This window comes from Alexandromys fortis, unplaced genomic scaffold (assembly GCF_014885135.2).
Source record: "Alexandromys fortis isolate MF-2015 unplaced genomic scaffold, M_Fortis_MF-2015_v1.1 scaffold_182, whole genome shotgun sequence".
NCBI lineage: Eukaryota > Metazoa > Chordata > Mammalia > Rodentia > Cricetidae > Alexandromys > Alexandromys fortis.
The window spans coordinates 1,199,877-1,220,994 of NW_026068068.1; the positions used below are offsets into that span (position 1 = coordinate 1,199,877).

The 21,118-nt window shown below is 46.8% G+C and overlaps 1 long non-coding RNA gene across 3 annotated transcripts in view; it reads right to left on the reverse strand.

The window, feature by feature from the left end:
• Positions 1–21,118, reverse strand: part of LOC126487828 (uncharacterized) — a 37,293-nt gene that overhangs the window by 943 nt on the left and 15,232 nt on the right. For 2 of the 3 annotated variants that reach the window (XR_007588506.1, XR_007588508.1), the window contains exons 2-5: positions 18,051–18,154; positions 13,181–13,323; positions 3,361–5,209; positions 317–494 (exon numbers count right to left, since the gene is read on the reverse strand). This is a non-coding gene — a long non-coding RNA (uncharacterized lncRNA). The remainder of the gene's footprint in view (positions 1–316; positions 495–3,360; positions 5,210–13,180; positions 13,324–18,050; positions 18,155–21,118) is intronic. The other variant, XR_007588507.1, reaches the window with a different exon arrangement.

Below are 21,118 nucleotides of genomic sequence, written 5' to 3' on the forward strand. Positions count from 1 at the left end.
TAACTGTCTCTCTTCTTAGGGTTGGGCCAGGTTGACTTCATGCTCCCTGACTTGTGAATATTCTGTTCTTAGAGCTCTGCAATATTAGTTTTACACAATGGATTCTCTCTGAACTAAAAGGAGAGAAAATCCCTCCTCTCTGCTACTGTCCCTTCTTTCTAGAGATTGTTGTCTCACCAAGAGCACAGACATGGGATTTGCAGGACTTCCACACTTGCCCTTAGAGTGGCACTACCAACCCCTTCCGACTATGGCCATTGATGAGGTTTCTGCTTCCCTCCCCTGCCAAGGAGCTCCGAGGGGAAGCTGGTGCCACCTTTGCCATGTATTGCCAGTTTTTCCTGTAAGGTCCTCATGCTCTTTCACTCTTTGGAATAGGGTCATTCTTTCTTATCCTGGATCCTCTTCTTCACCAAGTCACATAGAAACAGCTTATTTCTTAATCTGCCATTTTATTTTGGATTTCTTTTTATCTGTGTCATGACTATTTTAGCCTAAAATAAGGAAAACAATGAATGTCAAATGAGTCCATCCAGGCATCCCTGAACAAAGCCCACAACATAAGAAATCTAGTGTTCACTTCCTAAGCTTCCATTGCAGCTGCTTGCCGCCTGCTCTGGTCAACATGTCCCTTTTGGACCGTCCACTCTGATCATGCATCATTACCTCCCAGCAGTTCAACTTTTATGGTATCATAAACTGTGTCTTAGCTACGTTCCTATTGAGACAAACACCAATGTTGGGATCATCTTTTGTACACTGTATGAAGATATATATGTCTCTTTCCTTCTTCACCTGCCTGATTGATTTAATAAAGAACTGAATGGCCAAAGTTAGGCAGGATAGGATAGGTGGGACTTCTAAGTGAAGATGGGAACTCTGGGAAAGAATCTGTGGTACGGGAGATTCACCAGACAGACATGGAGGACATTGAATGGACAGTGTGGAGGAGAGGTAACAAGCCACGTGGCAGAACATAGATCAATATAAGTTTTAAGTGCTGTTTAAGAACAAGCCCAAGCTAAGGCCATACTTTCAAAATTAATAAGAAGTCTCTGTGTCACTCAGGAGCTGGAGGTCTAAAGAAAGACCTGCTATACACCATGGCCAATGCAATTTATAAGAGAAAGGGTTCAATTGGGCTTATGGTTTCAAAAGATTAGAGACCAGAACTTTAATGATTCTTGCTGGACATCTGCAATAAAGCTTTTTTTTTTCTTCAAAACTTAGTGCTGTGAGCGCTAGTGTCAATGCAGCAAACCCCTGCTTAACATGCTGAGCATTCCTTGTGCGCATTGATATAATTTTATCAATGAATATAGCTTAATGTCTAATAATAGCTGTATCTAACAACCAGCCTACAAAATCCCTGAAAGTGCAGCAATCTGCACAATGATGTGACCCAGATTCGCCCTCCCTCCTCCGGACCTGTGCTGGTTAGTTTTTCTTGATCAACTCAACACAAGCTAGTAGGGAACCTCAATTGAAAAACTGCCTTCAGGATGAGTTCCAGGACAGGCTCCAAAACTATGCAGAGAAAAAGTACCTTCACCAGACTGGCCTGTAGTCAAGTCTGTGAAACATTTCCCTGATAATGATTAAAATGGGAGGGCCCATCCCATGAGGGCCCAGAGATGTATAAGGATAGTTGAATGTGAGCTGCAAACCTGGGTGCAGGCCAGCAAAGTGTTCCTCCACCATCTCGGCTTCAGTTCCTTTAAAGCCCTTGCACTGATTCCCCTCAATGATGAATTTCAGGGTAGCTGGTGTAAGCCAAATAATCTTTTCTTCCACAAGTTGCTTTGGGTCAGTGTTTTCATCACAATAGAAAGCAAATTAATCCAAATCCTACAGCCAGGAGAATGGGGCCAGCTTTTCCTCCCGGGACAGTGAAGTCACGTTGGAAGCTGGTAAGTAGTCAGCACTTCAAGACTGCAGGGCTAAATCCTAAGACTGCAGTGAAGCTTTCTTTAAAAAACTATTAACATTCTTGGGGAAATGGTTGTGTACACTTCTGCCAAAGCTAAAGTCTGAAGTGGTGTTGGGATGGATTGGAGTGGATTTCCTTGAAGATATATCCCATTCACACATGAGCGTGTAAGCATGCACACACATGCCCTAAAGATGTCTACCTGCCTCTTCTGAGCCTTGTGACTAAGGTTCAGTAAGCTCTAAACCTGTCCCTACAGGGTCACACTTGACTCTGTTGCCACTGCTCTACCTATACCAGAAGCTGCAAGCTCTCCTAGACAAGTTTACTTTCAGTCTTGCAACCTGCCAGGTAGAAGCTTTCCCACCCTCTGGCTGCCCAATGTCACTCCCAGGCCTGGGCAGCAGCTACAACCCCACTGGCGGCAAAGCAGTCTCTCCCTGTGTTTGCCCCATGACATCAGGACTCTGGGGCACAGTGCCCAAGATACAAGAATATGGGGTGTCTTTGAGGACAGAAACTTTCTTAGTGAGCTAGGGTCTCAGGAACCACCAAGCCACTCTGAACAGTTCTTATCTTTCAAATTCAAAGACTTCACAGACAATGGAGGGAGAGTCGTAAACAGAGGCTTGTTAAAGTCATAGGTGGGGGCTCAAGAGAGGAGGAAAGAGGTGCCCACTGAGGAGACAGCGAAGACAGAAAACAGAACTCTGCTCTGGCCTCCACCAAGAACATTCCAACTGCTGTTCTCCCAGACTCCCTGCTCTCATCAGCCGGTTTCTGTCTCCTGTTCTGTCACTGCCACAGCCCTTGCTGCTGAGCAAAGCATCTTCCTGGAGACTGTGAGTTCACAGCACAGCGCTCTTCCTCACCCTCCTCAGGTCTGCAGGAGACCCACCACTAGGATATGGGTTAGGGAGTTCCCTCCTGAAACCTGGGGCATAAGCTGACACTAAATGTTCTGTCCAGACAGCACAAAGGGATTGGGGCGCTGTGCTAGGAGGCTTTGCTTTTGTCTCACAAATTGAATGATTTAAAATTTCTTATTATTTTTTTCTTGAGAGTGTAATATAATTACATCATTTCCTTCTCCCTTTCCTTCCACCCTCCAAGTCCTTCCATAACTCCCTCCTTGCTCTCCTTCACATTTTAAAAACTGGCTCATGCTCCCTTTCCCCTCCCCCTCCCCCTCTGGCTTCTCCTGCTTTAGCATTTAAACACATGCAGAAGCCACCCGGATACTCCCCATGGGAACTGAGAGTAATATTATAGGTAATCTGTGTTTTGTGCTTTATTAATCAAGTAGAACGCTAATAAAAATACCTCTTTATAATTAGTGGAGTAGGCACTAATTCAAAGATGTTTATTGGAATAGAAAATTAGAATTTGATTACACCTTTGCTCCTGAACAATGACCGGCTCTCGCTTACCTTGCTGTTTGTTTAGAAGTTGGTCTTAGATGTTTATGTTGCTCCATTTATTAAACAAACCAGATGGTTTGTGTCATTTGTTTTTAGTTGAATGTGTTGATAAAAATGCTACAGAGGTTTCTCTGGACATGTGGCAATTTCCCTGCATTCTGGCCTCTGCTCTCTTCCTGGGAGGATCCTGTCACTGCTGGGCCATGGACGCGCACCTTTCCGGTCCACACAGGAGCGTGTCCCCTGGAGTGCAGGCACAGGCTGTGATGGAGACCTTCTGCATCCTTCCCCAGCCTCAGCTGTGCTGGAGCCCCGGTGCAGCGTCAGCCACTCTCGATGCTATCAGTGCTGGTGGCAGCTGGTGGCTTAGGACGCTCCGGCTGACAGCTAGTCTCTAAAGATTTACTGTTCCCAGGATGCAGCCGTCACAGGCACTGGGATATGGAAGGAGGTAGGAGCCTCAGAAGATAGGCCGCCATTGCTTCTGAGGAAAGGCTGGGCCTCAGGAGAGCCCAGCGGGTGGGAATCATTTCTGGGTCTCCGATTCGAGGAAACAAAGCAGGAGCAAGCTGTCTGTCATCTCCATCCACCCCATAAATGCTCACAGCCCTGCCGTGCTACCTCCCTGGTTCTTCCGTGTCATCTTAAGCAGAAGTCTTTAAACTCTATAGTCTCTCCCCTTTCTCTCCACCCCACCACCGCACCACCATCTGACTCCCACTTCCTCCCTCCAATAAGATGTCAAGGCCTTTCCTGTCTCCTTATATTGATGGAAGCCTTTTACACAGCAAAATTAGGTTTGCTGTTGGGGTTTGCAGATATGGTGATCCATGCCTGTTATCCCAGCACTTGAGATGTAGCGGTCTGATAAGGAATTCAAAGCCAACCTGAACATGAAACTCTGTCTCAAACAACCAATAATGTTTTGGTTTAGAATGTTTGAAAGCCTGCCCACCACTTGTGTTTGGTCCCAGGATTGGTGTTTCCCCAGAACTGAGGGTTCCCCAGGATTGGGGATTCCTCAATAAAGCTGGATGCCCATCACAAAGGTCAGAAGTCACAGGTTCCTGCATTGCCCTTAAAACAAAGAAAAACAAAAACACACTGTGGCTAGGGTGTTAGTCACCGGCAATGGCATTACCTCTGGCTCCAAATGGCAAACCCATGATCGGTATAGATGGAGCACTGGTCCTTCCCACTGTCCTCCTGTGGGCCACTTGACGGAGCTGTCCAGTGCTGAGCTTCCTGTGGCTTGGTGAGGCTCCAAGACTCCTCCTAGCTCACTCTTGATTGCCGGCACCATTGGTCTGGTACAAGTCCTGTATACTGCCACAGCCTGGCCCCAGAAGCATGAAACCTTCACCCCATGTAGTCCATTTCTCCTGTGAGTAGCTGTGGAGAGCAGTGGGAAATCCGGCGGAAGGGAAAGGAGAATGCCTGACTGTGGCCAGCTTAGAACTCTTCTAGCACTTTCTAGGGTGCCTCCAGAGGCCTCAAGAAAGGCAGGGCATGGAGCACAACCTGGCTCCAGCCTCTCTGTACCCCGGGGACTTGCCATGACTTCCCACCATCACAGTAATCACATCCTCTGCCCTGAGCCTCCAGCCCACAGCATCCCAACAACCTGCAGTGGGTGGGAGGGGTGCGGGGAGGGGCGTCCGCCTTCTCCAGCCCTTCTCTCCCTCCTCACAGCGCTCAGCTCTCATACCACACTGGCTTTGCCACAGGCTTGCAACACACACAGCCATCTGCAGCAGCTTGAGTCTTCTTGAGCCCTCACGTGGGTGGAGCGGGGATTCTTGACTTCACCTCAGAAAAGCAATTCAGGGTGAGCCAGCGTGAAGCAGAGCTGGAGTTCCTGCGAAGGAGACGGCGTGGGATCATCAGCTTGAAAGACTCCAGGGGAAAAATAAGACACCCGGATGAGCAGGGGTGGTCTCCTTAAGAGAGGCACTGTGTTGTCTTTACAGCAGCCGTACATACGAGTTGGTGACTCTACAGTTACAACTCAAGGGTTTAATAAAGGGTTGTTTTGTTTTAACGAGGCTATCGTGTGGTTCTGGAGATCTCTTGGATAGGATCACACTCTGTAAGGTCACAAAGGTTGATAGGGGTGGAGGGGGGGCTAAGAAGTGTCTGTTATGAGGCTACTTGTGAGATACCTAGAAAATTATGGGTTTAACCTCAGAGGGTAAAAGGCCATATCCACTTAAAAGTCATTGTTCATTGCTGCTTTACCTAAAAGAATGTTGTCTCTTTGTAGGCACCTCCAGAACCAACAGTTAATTGCTGGAATCCTTGACCCTCAGCTGACAGGAAAATTCAACCAGAACTCCTTCTCTGGGCCCTCTCTTTTGTGCCATCTGGCAACTGGTGGAGCATGGGGTGCCAGGGGTCAGGAGGACCACACCCATTGGAAGGTGCTTCAGAAAAGGGCATACCTAGGATTCTGGGGATAACAAGGGTTCCTGGGAGGTACAATCTCTGCTCCTCACCCAACTTCTCAGGAGACTGTCTTGAAACTCCATAATGCCACATGGTCTTTGCGGCCACTCACCAACTGCCTGATGCACGCACACACTTCCCACCTGAACCAGTACAGTAGCGACTTCTTGGAGAGCAATGTGGCCTCTGAGGAAGCAATCCCCATAGGCCCCCTGCAAACCCAGATCCCTGAAGCCCCATGTCTCTTCAGAGGTCTCTGACATGTGCTTTCCAGCTGACCTACCACTGTCTCTTCTCTTTCTCCTAGCACCTGGAAGGCCCACTCTTTTCCGGGAAGGAGAGCTGTAGGCAGAGAGGCAGAGCTACCTGCCCAAAATCCCAAAACCACAGACCCAACCAGAATCATGGATGCTTATCCATGGGTCCATTATGGCCAGTGGAACAAGCAGATGTGCAATATTCAAATGATATTGTACAAAGAAGGAATGAAGACCCTGTTTGGTGAGGAAGGAAGATGCCATGTGTCAGATACAGTGCGAGGAATGAGGCAGCAGATGGCTTGTGTGAGAAAGGGGTGCACACATGGACTCTCATGACAGGCCACATCCACATACAGTGTGAAAAAGGGGGTGCACACATGGACTCTCATGACAGGCCACATCCACACACAGTGTGAGAAAGGGTGTGCACACATGGACTCTCATGACAGACCACATCCACACACAGTGTGAGAAAGGGGGGTGCACAATGGACTCTCATGACAGGCCACATCCACACACAGTGTGAGATCAAGTCTGCCCGTGAACTAGCCCTTTTCTTATTCACGGTCTTTTACCTGCTGTGCACCACTGCATATTTCCATTGAAAATGAAAAGGAGAGACTGAATTATCCAAGAAAGGAGTAGATACCATGGAGAGGGTCTGTGGGGAGTGTAAAGTCAGTGCATCCTCTTCAGTCTGACTACAGCTGTTCTGGGCAACTCACCCTGGGAAAGGGATCCCAAGTCACTGGGGGCTCCATGCAACTCTTTGGAGAATTGTGGGTTTGAAACCAATTGATGCCTTCAGACTCCAAGTGGTATCACGCATGTCTCTAAAGGAAAGTGGAGGTACATGCACAAACACACACACACACACAAACGTGCTCACAGGTGTGCCTCAGTCCATATCACCCTGATGACCTGAGCCTGATTCCTGGAAGAAGAAAACCAACTCCTGACTTCCTTATACTATGGTTCATTCACGCATGCACGCACACACACACATGCACACACAGACACACACACAAAATGTATTTTTAAAAATTATTTCAAAAGAACCATCCAGGAGCTGGAGAGATGGCTCAGTGGTTAAGAGCACTGGTTGCTTTTATAGAGGACCTGGGTTTGGTTTCCAGCACCATACTGTGGCTTATAACTGTAACTCCACTTCCAGAGGCTCCGTACCCCTCAGAACATGACTAGTGCAGACAGCAGCCAGATATGCACATGGTATACATACATACAGGCATACAAACACTCATAAACATAAAATAAAATAAATCTTTTAAAAATGTTTTAAAGAGTCATACTTGGGGCACACTTTTAACTCTAGCTCTCAGAAGGAAAAGGCAGGTAGATCTCTGCGGCTTTGGGTCCCACCTAATCTACATAGGGAGTTTTAGGCCATCCAGGACTCTATAGTGAGACCCTGTGTCAAAAAAAAACTAACAGGGGCATTCAGCCCCTGCCACCATGAGATAAGCAGAGTGCCCTCCATGGCTGTTGAGGGATTCAGCTCCCAGAGCCCTGCTATGAGCGAGAGGTCATGCTCCACATGTGGGCCCCATGCAGGAAAGGAACGGTAGAGTTTGCAACATGCCATTTGTAATTCAAACTATCATCTTTTTCCTGGATCCTGAGATCATTGCAACCTCCATTTAGTACAAGTTCTAGTTCATCAAGAGTCTGGAAGTAGCTTCTCCTTATACAGGTGCTGCTTCTGCCAAAGCTTATCTGTATCCAAACTGTGTTTTGAATAAACCTAGCCACTCAATAGTCCGAATTATTTTTCTTTTTACTACCACCAAGTCACAGTCGGAGGTCACCCGTCCATCCCTGGAAGCTGGCAGAATCTCAGTCTACAGCCCTACCTGCGCCCTGAGCCAATTATCTGATGACCCCAGGTCATTCTCCCTGTCCACTTCCAGGCCTAGGCCACTATGTCTCATGCAAACTTCCGATCTGTAAAACGGGAGCTGAGAAGGCCAGAGGCAGGCTTTTTGCTTGCCCAGCCACAGAATGGGGTGAATGCACTGGTGATCTCTGAACCATTCCGCCTGCTCCATGGTATCCCTCCAATCCACGAAAGAGGCGACAAAAGAATACTGCTATGTGAAGCGGCCACCTGTGGGTAGGGGACAGGTGAGGCCTGGAGAGGGCTGGGCCTGGAGAAGAATCCTTACAGAGGGAGAGGGGACCAGATAACCACGGGCTTGGGGAGTCATTCTCTTTCTGCACGCTCTACAAATGGATTTCAGGAGAAAGAATACGGGTATAGCGAGAAGACAAAGCACTTGTCTTGAGCCCAGCAGACAACAGTTAGAGGTCACAGAACCTCAGGGAGAGGTAAGTCACCTCAGGAAGACACAGGTCACCTCAGAGAAACAAGTCCCCTCAGGAAGACATAGGTCGCCTCAGAAAACAATAGGTCACGTTACCTCAAGGAGAGATAGGTCATCTTGGGGAAACATAAGTCATCTCAGGAAGACACAGGTTGCCTCAGAGAAACATAGGTCACCTGAGGAAGACACAGGTTGCCTCAGAGAAACATAGGTCACCTGAGGAAGACACAGGTTGCCTCAGAGAAACATAGGTCTCCTGAGGAAGACACAGGTTGCCTCAGAGAAACAGGTCACCTGAGGAAGACACAGGTTGCCTCAGAGAAACATAAGTTACCTCAGAGAAACATAGGTCATGTCACCTCAAGGAGAGATGGGTCATCTTGGGGAAACATGTCACCTCAGGAAGACATAGGTCACCTCAGAGAGACACAGGCCACCTCAGGGAGACTCAGTTCACCTCATATAGACACAAGTCACCTTCAGGAGACACAGGTCACATCAGGGAGACACAGGTCACCTCAGAGAGACACAGCTTACCTCAGGAAGATAAGGGCTATCTCAGGGAGACACAGGTCAACTCAGAGAGCTACAGGTCACCTCAGGGAGACATGGATCATCTCAAAAACATACATGTCATTTTAGAGAGATATAGGCCAGTCACCTCAGAGAATTATAGGTCACCCTAGGGATACACAGGTTATCTCAGGTTATAACAGTCATGTCAGGGAGGCACAGGTCACCTCAGGAAGACAATGGTCACCACAAGGAGACAAAAGTCACACAGGGAAGGGTGCACAGGTTACTCAGGGAAATGTGGGTCACTGTAGAAAGATACAGATCACAGCTGACTGAAGACAGGAATTGACTGGGAAACAGGGCAGGAGGAGAAATGTGGTGTCAGACGTACCTTAGTGGGCATCTGATGTCGAGGGTCCAAGTGGGTTGACGCAATGATCCCCTCTATAAATTCCACACAACTTAGGGATGAGCATAATTCTTCCATACAGTTTCATCAGGATACAAGATACCTTTCGAACACAGCAGCTTCTATAGTCCCATATGTAAGGATGATAAGCAACCATCCATCTACAGGCTGATGCCCACCTACGCCATAATAACCTCAGAGTAGACTATCTTAGCTGGCCGCCAGAGTAGTCACTGCTTACTGTCAAGCCCACCAGGGCCCCCGGGGGCAGGAGCTACCATTCTTTAAGAGTCCAGTCACAGGCAGTGGTGATGCGCGCCTTTAATCACAGCACTCGGGAGGCAGAGGAAGGTAGATCTCTGGAGGCCAGCCTGGTCCATAAAGCAAGTTCCAGGACAGCCAGAATGTCTACACAGAGAAACCCCGTCTTGATAAGCAAAACAAGCAAACAACAACAAAATCAATCACTGTCACAGTGACAGCAGTTGTGAAAAGCTCAGATTTCATATAAAAACCAGCTGTTAAAACTGTGCAGGTGACAAAGGGCAGGGATGATCGCTCAGCCTGTGAATACAAGTGCCCACGGAGAAAATTGGAGAGGGTTTCATTTGCAGTCAACAAACACTTGCGGACAGAGAGAGAGCAGCGCCAAGCAGAAGGTAGACCATATGCTGTCAGAGCCTTCATCTCTGGAAGAGCAAAACAGCTCAAGGTGACTCAAGAGTTTTCCATGAGAGGCCTGGCCTTCCTGCATAGAAATGGAGGAAGAGCGGATGGGGAGGAGCAGGGGAGGGACTGGGAGGGGAGGAGGAACTGTGATCGGGATGTAAATAATGATGATGATGACGACAATTCCTTTAAAAACAAAGAGTTTTACATGATTTCCCTCGGCTTTTCCTGTTGGTCTCTATACTTTGCTACTAGCCCCGCATTTCGGGACCTTTAGGAGAGGTGCAGACACGTCCATGTGTGTTCATATGTGGGTACCTGCTGTCGGTGTCAGCTGAGAGTCGGTGAGACCCAGGAGAGCCTCCTGTCTGCCTCCCACCCACAGTTACAGATGTGTGCTATGGCCAGCTCAGGGCCTCATGCTTACGTCTGACCGTATCTCCCACACTTTTTCTGTTTTTCCTTTCAGACTTTTTGAGACTGAATGCTGTCTCGTAGCCCAGGTGCTTGAGAATACTTAAACTTGTGAGGACAAAACAGGAGCTAAGTGCTGGTTTTGCTGTTTCACAGTTTTACAGATAAGAAAACCTCCATATCTGTATAATGGGAACAGGAAAAAAAAATCACCTGCCTTCTTAAAAACTACTTTTGAATTTTTAAAAATATTTTACTTTAATTTTTTAAAAATTTAATGTAAATTAAAAATAAAAATTTTTTAAAGTATGAGAAAGAAAGGAAAAAGAGCCCAGGTTGTTACTTGTTACACAATTCTGTGGCAGCTAATTCAAAACAGATGGGTACCAAAGAGAAAATCTCAATCTCCCTGCCTTTCCTGTCCTCCCTTCCTCACAACCCAACTCTGTCATAGAGCTCGCCAGAAGGAAACAGAATTCTCACATTAGCTGAAGTCACCAGTGTGCCTCCTCCACATCTGAGAGGTTAGGCACGTGGAACCAGTCACTCCTCAGACAAAAGATGGAAAAGACAACCCTGCGGGGACAGACCAGTCCCCACCAGCTTTCACACAAGTAGTGCCCAGGGTGGTGGCCTCTGGGGACAGCAAATGACCACGAGCCAGAGGTCAGCAGCCCTCACAAATCACCCCACTTAACGAGGCCACACAATATACCAGCAAGCAGGTGCCTTGTGCCTTCAGTTCCTGTTAGAGCCCATGGGCCCCAAAATAGATAACTATTTTCCCCAACTGGACTGGTACAGAGCCACAAGGAATAATCAGACACAACTTACAAGGTCACCGTGGAAAGGCATCTCAGTCTTCTTCCTCCTGAAGGTCTTCCCCATTTATTCTCCAAACAGCTTTTATACCAACACATAAATTGAGCAGGAAAATACACCAGACCTGTGTCCTAGGTAACCAGGTGAATGGCGTTTTGTCACGTCCGCATCTACCTGTCTGCTATGTATGCTAGCTGTCACTTAGGCTTGAATCAGCATCTCTATAAGGCATCCTCCAAATTACAAAGAAAGGAGCAACAACTTCCCGACCTTTTGTTAGGCAGAGACAGCCTGTCTGCAGGGCTACATGACCACCTCAGATGGGGCCTATGGCTTTAGCGCCTGGCTGCCACACCATATAGAAATATGGGCCAACAAGTTCCTTGCCTTTTCGGACAGGGATGGGGCAGGATGCATCAACCACGGAGCCAAAAGGCCAGGTGTTCCTACCACCACCCCTCAAGGCACTATGTGTTCACAATCTGCCGAGGGTACCCTCTCACTGCAGGCAGAGCCAGCCTCCCCAGGAAAGAAACAGTGACCATGTATTACCTGTCCACTCCAGGAGGAACAGTTACTCACGGACCACATTCCTTCTTGTCTGAGAGCAAAAGTGTCTTTTGGTTTGGGAACTAAAAGTCGCCTTTTATAAGTGCTTGTTTTAGAATCGTTAGCTAAAATTAGACCCTTGCTCAGCAGCCTTCTTTAGGCTGAGTCACTCTTAACTCTACCATATAATAAATCAGATTAATTTAAAAATATTTGTCACTTCCTTCCATAGTGCACTGGCGGTTTTCTGTGTTATCGTGACACAAGCTACAGTCATCAGAGAGGAAGGAGCCTGAGTTGAGAAAATGCCACCATGACACCTGGCTGTAGGGCATTTTCTCAATTAGTGATCAGTGCGGGAGGGCCCAGCTTATGGTAGGTGGTGCCATCCCTGGGCTGGCTGTCCTGGGTTCTATAAGAAAGTAGGCTGAGGAAGCCAGGGGGAGTAAGTAAGCAGGACCCTCCATGGGATCTGCATCAGTTTCTGCCTTCAGAGTCCTGCCCTGCTTGAGTTCCTGTCCTGACTTCCTTAGTGATGAGCAGTGATGTGGAACTGGGAGTCGCGCAAACCCTTCCTTCCTAGCTTGTTTTTTTTTTTTTTTTTTTTTTGGAATGGGGTTTCATCACAGCAACAGAAACCCTAACGAAGACAGACAGAAAACTCTTAGTGGTGACACTGAAACCCTGAGGTTTCTTACTTGTGCTGGGCAATAAACTGAGCAGAGTCTCTGGATAGAGAGGAGACACAAGGGAGCCTGGCTGAGAAGTGAGACTTGCATGCTGACAAGGAGCAGGACCAGTAGACATTAGTGAGGACATCCAACAGGCCAGACAAAGAAGTTCCTCCAAATTTAAAAGTCAACAAGACCCACAGTTTGTACTGCACCACCAGCCTGTATCCTGGTTGGTAGCCATGATACCTCAGCAGTACACAGAATGTGTTCAACAAGACAGACCCCATGTTGGGCTAAAGTTCAGTCTCGGTTAAGTTCGAAGTATTTAAATGAGGATGTTGAGCTGGGTGATTTTCAACACCTGTGATGTCAAATATACGATGAAGTTGGTGGCTATAGTATGGAGGACTCCAGGGAGAAAGACCCCTGGTCCCCTGGACAGCTAAGGGTAGAGGATCGAATCATCTGAAAGAAAGTGAGCCAGAGCGACCTGAGGGTCTCTCTTGTGACTCTGTGATATTGCTTCGTACTTTACGCCAAAACCTCTGTCGATACACCAGCAACCTTGAAAGGCAAGAGGTGTGATTCCTGTTTGGTATGACGAGAAATACTTGGGAGGCGAACAGTTGTCTTCCTTCACCGTCAGTCTCCTTCCTTGCAACTGTGATAAACACTGACTGTGAGCCTTAGCTTTGTAGGAAGAAATAAAAGAAAAGCATTTAAACTTACCTCAGCAGTCCGAGCAGGTTCTAACCACCTGAGAAGTGGCATCTCCAGATCTGGCCGCCATGACCAAGGCATGGGAGCCAGCCACACAATGACTGCAGTTCCAGAGGATACAGGTCCCATGCTTTAAGTCAGAGAGTTTGTAGCTGAGGACAGAAAAGGGTAAAGGGGATCTCATTGCGGGTAGAATAGAGGTGTTAGCTGTTTTCTGCTGTGGAATAACCTTTTTCTACACTGTGAAGATGTGTCACTCAAATTGGTTTAATAGAAGCTAAATGTCCAATGACTAGGGAAGCTTTCCAGACAGAAAGGATGCTGGGAAGAAGAAAGCCAAGTTGCCGGCCAGACATGGAGGAAGCAGGAAGGATACAGTATCTAGATGAGGTAAACGAGTTTTGGAGCAAGAGCTAGCTAAAAACAAACCTAAGCTATTGGCTGAACGTTCATAATAACTAATGTCCCCATGTCCTAATCTGGGAGCTGAATGGCAGGACAGAGAAAAACTCACTACAGTTTTCCTTGGATAGGCTGCATTTGAACCTGTGAGGTCTATCCTCTCTTTACAACCACTGGGTATCTTGTGTTCAGTTTGATACTTTTCCTCTGTAATCCCCAAATAGCTGCCCCCCTCCCCCCGCCCAGAACTCTGAGCTCAGTTTAGGCCTTAGCTTTGTGGGGGGGGGGGGAGGCAGGTACTTTACTGGCCAAAGGAAACTTAGAGAGGTTACAGTCCACCACGTAAGGAATCAAGGGGGAAACTCAAGACAGGAACCCGGAAGCAAGAACTGATGGCATGAAGGAACACTACCTATGACGTATGCCCCTGGACTTGCTCACCTTGCTTTCCTAGACAACCTAGGACTGCTTGCCCAGGAGTAGCACCTCTCACAATGGTCTGGGCCCCCCTACATCAATCGTTAATAAAGAAAATGTCCCATAAGGATGCCCACAAGTCAATCTGGCAGAAGCACTTTCTCAACTGAGTTCACCTCTACCCAGGTAATTCTAGTTTGTGCCAAGTTGACAAAAATTAAATAGCAACCAGCCCCATGTGGCAGACAGAAGCCAGGCTTCCATCCCTGTGATCTCAGGCTCAGATGATGGAGCACGGTTTGTCTTACATTTTATACTACAATGACTTATATTCATAGATCCTTGGATGCCCTGGGTTGATAAGAGAGTGCTTTCCAAGTGCAGATACCCAGCACTATGTACACAAGAGATGTTTAAGTCAGCAGGAAGCCTGCAGTCTAAATAGCACCACCAGTACAGACCTCCAACCCATGTGGGCTAAATGAAGAAAATGATGATTAAATACTGTGCATTTTTATAGAAGGCTGTTGGCCTCAAATCACATATCTAAAGCCAAATATGAGTGATGATGGCCCAGGAACACTGATTCATGTTGCCCCAAATACCAAATTCCAATGCAGTAACCATTTCATTAATTTTTTATAGCAACAGACCAAAACTATATACTGAGGCACTTTCCAAATACATTAATAGAAACATCACATTCACAGGTTACAGTGAAGCAGGGAAATCCTTGCAATGTCTTCAGATGCTGTCTGACTGCCTTGGAGTTGGTGGAATACAGTGTTGCTTTATTAGCAATTCTGTCTTAGCTATAAGACAGAACACCACGGCCAAGGAAACTTATGAAAGAAAATGTTTACTTGGGAACTTACTCACAGTTTCAGAGGATGTGCACATGACAACCATGGTGAGGAGCATGGCAGCAGGCAGACATGGCACTGGAGCAGGATCTTACAGCATACAGGCTAAGACACAACCATGAGACAGAAGACAGGGGTTGGGGATGCAAGGGGTGTGTAACTGGGAATCGCAGGGCTTTTTAAACCTCAGAGTTCACACTTTCTCTACCAAGGCCACACTCTCTAATCCTTCCCAAACCATTCCACCAATGTGGAGCAAGCATTCAAATATATTAGCCTATGAGGTCATTCTCATTCAGATCAGCACAGCATCCTAAAAAGATCTAACCAAAGAGTTCAAGGAAAGATGTTAGGTTAAACAGAAATGGATAACTGATGGTATTAAAAAAACTAAAGATGGCCAAGGATAATTTGGCTGTGGCTCTATAACATTCCAACTCTCCACCCTTGCTAAAAACAGGAAATAAAAACTGGTTAGACAGACTTAAGGAAGTTCTGTCCCTCTCCCAAAGGCAATAGTCTTATAGATGTCTTTATTATCTGGACAGAAAGGCAAGAAGGGAGCTGTTGTCTTCTAAATGAGAACCTCATGCCTGGTGCCTATACTTGAAGGAGCCACTGAAACTCTAAGCCAGACATTAATTCCCTCTAGAGAACACCTTTAAACTTGTATCTCTGGATTTTTACTGTAAAAATTACTTATATTTATTCCCAAATTTCAGCCCATTTCCTAAATGAATGTTACAGTTCATTGGAGGACCATTAAGAGAAAATCATGTCCTTATGGTCCTAAAATACCCTATCTGGTCTGATAGAGTATCAGAATGGAGAGGTGATGTGGGAGTGATATCTTATTAATAAAGAAACTGCCTAAGCCCCTTGATAGGCCAACCCTTAGGTGGGTGGAGTAAACAGAAGAGGATACTGGGAAAAAGAAGCTGAGTCAGGGAGTCCCATGGTTCTCCCACTCCAGACAGACGCAGGTTAAGATCCTCCTTGATAAGCCACCTCGTGGGCTACACAGAATATTAGAAACGGGTTAAAACAATATGTAAGAGCTAGCCAATAAGAGGCTACAGATAACGGGCCAGGCAGTGTTTAAAAAAATACAGTTTCAGTGTAATTATTTCGGGCATAAGCTAGCCATGTGGGCGGCCGGGTGCCAGGGACGCAGCCCCGCCGCTCTTAATTCAACAGAGAGGTAACATTACAAGCTATCACAAGTTAAGAGTTAAGTCAGTTAGGCCAATCAACAGCCTAGTTGAGGGACTGTCCTTCAGAAAAGTGGATTCATCTTACACTGCACTAAAAAGGTGGGAGGAATAATTATCCCTCTGAGGAAATGAGTTCCTACCGAGTGTGGTCACTTTCAGAGTTAAGCCATGTGACTTAGTGAAGCCTGTTGGCATCTCTGAATTAGAGAAGCACAACTTTTTCTTTTCCTTCTTTTATACATTTTTCTTTCTCACAGATACTGGACAAAGTCTGGGCATGCTTTCCCAGACACTCTGGGCTTTCTTGCTTTTCTTATGAGCTATTCTCCAAGGCTCTTCTCTTATGTGAGTGTTTGCCAACAACCCACATCTCCTTCACTGGAGGCTCCCACCCCTCTGCACCTGCCCACTTAGCCTCCTGCCTCAGCCCTGGGCTGCAGGAATTGTTCCCCCACTGCACTCTCCCCACTTGTCTTCCCCCCTGACTTATACATTTAAGAGTTCTTCTCCAATTGCTAAAAGTCTAAGAAAGTTGATGGTATGACTTACAAGACAAAGCCCCACCATCAGTCACAAGGAGCAACTAAACTAGACAGGGGCTTTGGGCATCTGGGCTCCACAAGCCCTACCTCAGGTCCAATTCATTATTCCTCAGAAACGAATCTTTGTTTGACCTTCAGCTTCAAATGTTTTTTTATCTGGGGCTGTACAAATGACTTGGTGGTTAAGAGTACTTGTTCCTCTTGCAAAGAACCCAGTTTCAGTTTCCGACGCCCACATCAAGTGGCTCACAAATACCTGTAACTCCAGTCCCAGGGTATCTGATGCCCAGTGGGTACCTGAATGCACATGGCACACATAACCCCACGCACATAGACACACTTAAAGTTTTTTTTTTTTTGACACAACAGGACTGATGCACATAGAAACTTCCAGAGTCTGTGGCGGCACGCACAGGACCTGCACAGGTCTAAAGATGGTGTCCCAGAAATGAGAGGGGAAGTGGACACAAACCCCAGCCCTAACCCAGAAGCCATCTCCAACTGATAGTCCTTCTCACAATCTCAAGAAAGATTGGTTTTGGGCTGGAGAGATGGCTCAGTGGTTAAGAGCATTGCCTGCTCTTCCAAAGGTCCTGAGTTCAATTCCTGGCAACCACATGGTGGCTCACAACCATCTGTAAAGAGGTCTGGTGCCCTTTTCTGGCTGCAGACATACACACAGACAGAATATTGTATATATAATAAATAAATAAATATTTTTTAAAAAAGAAAGATTGTTTTTTTTTTTCAATGGACTCTCACTGGTGATACAAACCACACTTAGGGCAGGCCCCACGCCCATCAGTAGAAGACAAACACAAAACAAAAGCAATTAAGAGCACTGCCTGCTCTTCCAAAGGTCCTGAGTTCAATTCCCAGCAACCACATGGTGACTCACAATCACCTGTAATGAGATCTGGTGCCCTCTTGAGGAAGAGATCTGGTCAGTCATCCTCATCAACTTAGACCATGAAACCCAATATGGACAAATTCAGTAGAACCACCATTTAAGGCCTGCCCCTTAAATTGCCAGGACATAAATTTCATTCATTTTTTATTCATTTGTCTCATAATCCTTTGTCCAAACTTTTTTACAGGTCTTTTGTTTATATATTATGTTTTTTGGTTTTGTGTTCATGGATTTTCGTGTATGTGAAGAAGAATGTCTCTGCATTTGTATATGTTTTTTGTGCTTTTTCTTGGGCTGGTTTTTTTGGTGTTTTTGTTTGATTTTATTCTATATTAAATTTTTAGATGCCTGATTGTTTTCTAATGAGAGAGAAAGAGAAAGAAAGGGTATGGATTTACTTAGGTAGGAAAGATCTGGGATTAGTTGGGAAGGGGAGACCATAATCAGAATGTGTTATATGCAAAAAGTCTATTTTCAATTAAAAATTTCTTAAAGAATTAAAAAATAAAGACAAAGGTCTGCATGCCTTACCTTTAAAACATAAATTTGGTCTGTACTGCTGTATTCTGTTTTTTTCTGATTGCTGCTACATCAGTCCCTTTGTTTCCTGGTGCTGAAGGTTGTCCCAAGGCAGTCTGGGGATGAGAACACAGTTTGTGACATTGTTTCCTTGAGAAATACACCCAGAATTCCAAATATCAGTGAGTCAGTGCACTTTCTTCAGGGAATAAAATTTTAATTCTGTAGACACCTGAGAGGCATGTGTAGCAATTCCCTAAGCTCCTTTGACACACAGATGAAAAAGATGTCTCAGATCCCTCAGGGTAGCGGTGTGTGCTGGTAAAGATGGGAGGACCCCCTACTGAACCAGCCAAGTCCTCTCCACCTGCCCCCTCCCATAACTCCTCCAACACAGCCGAGCTCTCAGGACCAGAGACTGCTCCCCTGTTGATGAGTTTCTAAAATACATCTGGAATTGGAGCACGATAGTCTAACGCTCGGATCAGTGAGCAGTCACTCTTGGGAAGTCCTCAGAGAGGCCACAAGGCAGGTTTCCCAAGTGTCCTTGAACTAGAGCAGCAAGCTGTACCTCACACACCCCACCATGAGCAGCAGGACCCAGACAAGAGGGTGTCAGCGTGGGAAGTGAGTCAATGAAATGTGTGTGAGCAGAGAGAAGGAATCATTGGGGGGAGGGCGGTCCTAGTACTGCTCAGTGTTTCCCTGATGTTGTTCTCTTCTGCCTCAGTGGACCTCTCTGCACCCTGTTCTCCACAGCAGTCACTGGCCAGTGAACGCACACCATTGCCAGAGTGTGTCTTCAGACGGAGCTACACTCTTCTCTCCGCCTGATTCCCACGGCAGGCCTCTTCCCAGGGCATCTCCACCTAACCTTTCCTTCACCATCAACCCACATCCTAGCTTGGGTGCCTGACCTTTCTCTCTGTACCCACCTCCATCTTCTCACTCTCCAAGTCTGGGGTCTTGGCTGCCCTTACCCCTGAGTCTCCCTCTCCACCCCCAGGCTCCTCATCAAGGACACTAGGGGGAATTCTGAGGTTTTTCCCTGGCCTTCTGAAGTCACCTCAGTTTCAGCCATTCACAATCCTCACCCACAGTCACCAGTTCCTTTGTAGGCCTCTGGTGTCACTTCAACCCACCTGCAACTTCTGCTGCTGAGACAAAAGAGTGAGGGCCTACTCAACTTGGCCAACCACCCCCCACCAGGTCCACTGGGAGCCACAGAACCCGACTCTCCTTGACTATTATGATTACAGCCGAGTTCTCTCTAATCTAGGCAAACCTGAACCAGCTCACACTCAGGTATGGCAGCCTCAGCTTCCTGGCCAACATGGTACAAGCACCAGGATCACTAAGACCACTGTACAAATCTCTGACAGCACTGCCTGGTACCTGAGGACACATTTCCAAACTCGACTCCATCATGAAGGATGGTAGGGTTTGATATGCCTCTGCCTCCTGATGTCTTTTCGATCTTGAAAATCAGGGTAGTCAGTAAGTGGCAGAACATGGGGACCAACACCCCCTTCCCTCGTGAGCACAGGCATTCCACCTTTGCATTATTATTCATATCCCTCCTTGTTCGAAGAGCCGAGGCAACTTTGATCAAAACTTCACAGATTCTCTTTCCAGGACTCTTGCATTAGCAAGGAGATCCAGAGGCTTAAAATTATAAATTCATTCTTTCCGTCAACAAATATTCATCCTGCTCTAAGCGCTGGGACAAAAGACTCAGAGTTCCACACCCAAAGGCCTCATCATGCTCAGGAAGCCAGATCTGATTCCAGCAGGGTCAGATAGAAGTCATGGCACCTGCTGGGTACAGCGCCCGGCTGCGATTCTGGGCCTTTCTTGAAAAGAGAGCTGTTGAAGGGACACACTTGATCATGTCAACCTGTTCCTGCCTGTGACCAATCCTAGCAACATCTTTTCAAAGATGGTTTTCCATCCCCACTTCAACTCCTTAGTGGTTTTTGTTTGTGTTTTTTTGTTTTGTTTTTTTTTTTTTTTAAGAAAAGCCAGCCTACTAGATGACTGCGGAGGTGTCTACCCTCAGGAGCCCAGTGACCCTGGTGACTCGGGGTCGTCTCTCCGGGACTCACTCTGGGTGACTCGGGGTCATCTCTCTGGGACTCACCCTGGGAAGCAAAAGAAAAGGAGGCTTGAGATGGTGCTTGCTGCTTCCAAGATCTAAATGTTTAAAGAGACGCCCTAACAGCTGAAGGCAGCAGAGCAACCCTTGGCCTCATTTTGAGCATTTAAAGATGAAGGAAAGATCACATGGACCCACAAGTGCAGAGCTGAGGGATGAAACTGCTCAGAGTCACCTTCAGGGCGCCACTACTCCAGGCAGCACCACGCCATTCAGTGATCACTTACAAGCATGGTGAAGGAAATGTGGTTGGGAGATCCAGCCATCGGAGCAAAGGCCCCAGAGAAGGTCAGGGAGGCTAGGGCCAGAGAGGGAACAGAGAAGGCCGGTACAAGAGGAAACCGCCAGGCAGAAGACCTTTCAGACAGAGAAAACAATGAGGACACACAGGGCCTCACTGAGGGGTGTCTGAGCTGGGGGGAGGGGATGTAACCAAGGTACTGGGGTAGCCTCTGTGGCTGAGATGAGATGGTAGCACCCACAGGCTCTAGTTGGTGGTACTGTTTGGGGAAGTTATGGAACATTTAGTGTGAGGAGCCTTGTTAGAGGATATACACAAATAAATTAAAAGTAATAAAAAATAAGTTTCAAAGACAATAACACTGTGGGTACAAAAAAGCTGTTTCATGCTAAAAGTTCTCATCTTCTCAGCCTATCTATATTTGCCATTCCTTTCTTTGGTTTATACTGTTTTTCATAGCATCTGCCCTTGAGAAAGTCCTTGCGGGTTTGGAGGTTTATAGCTTTGTGTTCCATTTCCTAATTTCTTTCTCTGTTTCCTGTGTGTGGATAAAATGTCAGTCAGTTTCCCTCTCCGTCCCCATGCTTTCCCGGACTGTGGCCACACCTTCCCCCATAGAATCCGTTTTCCTGGAACTTTAAGCCAGAGTAAACTCTTCTTTCCTTTGCTTCTGTCATGATGTTT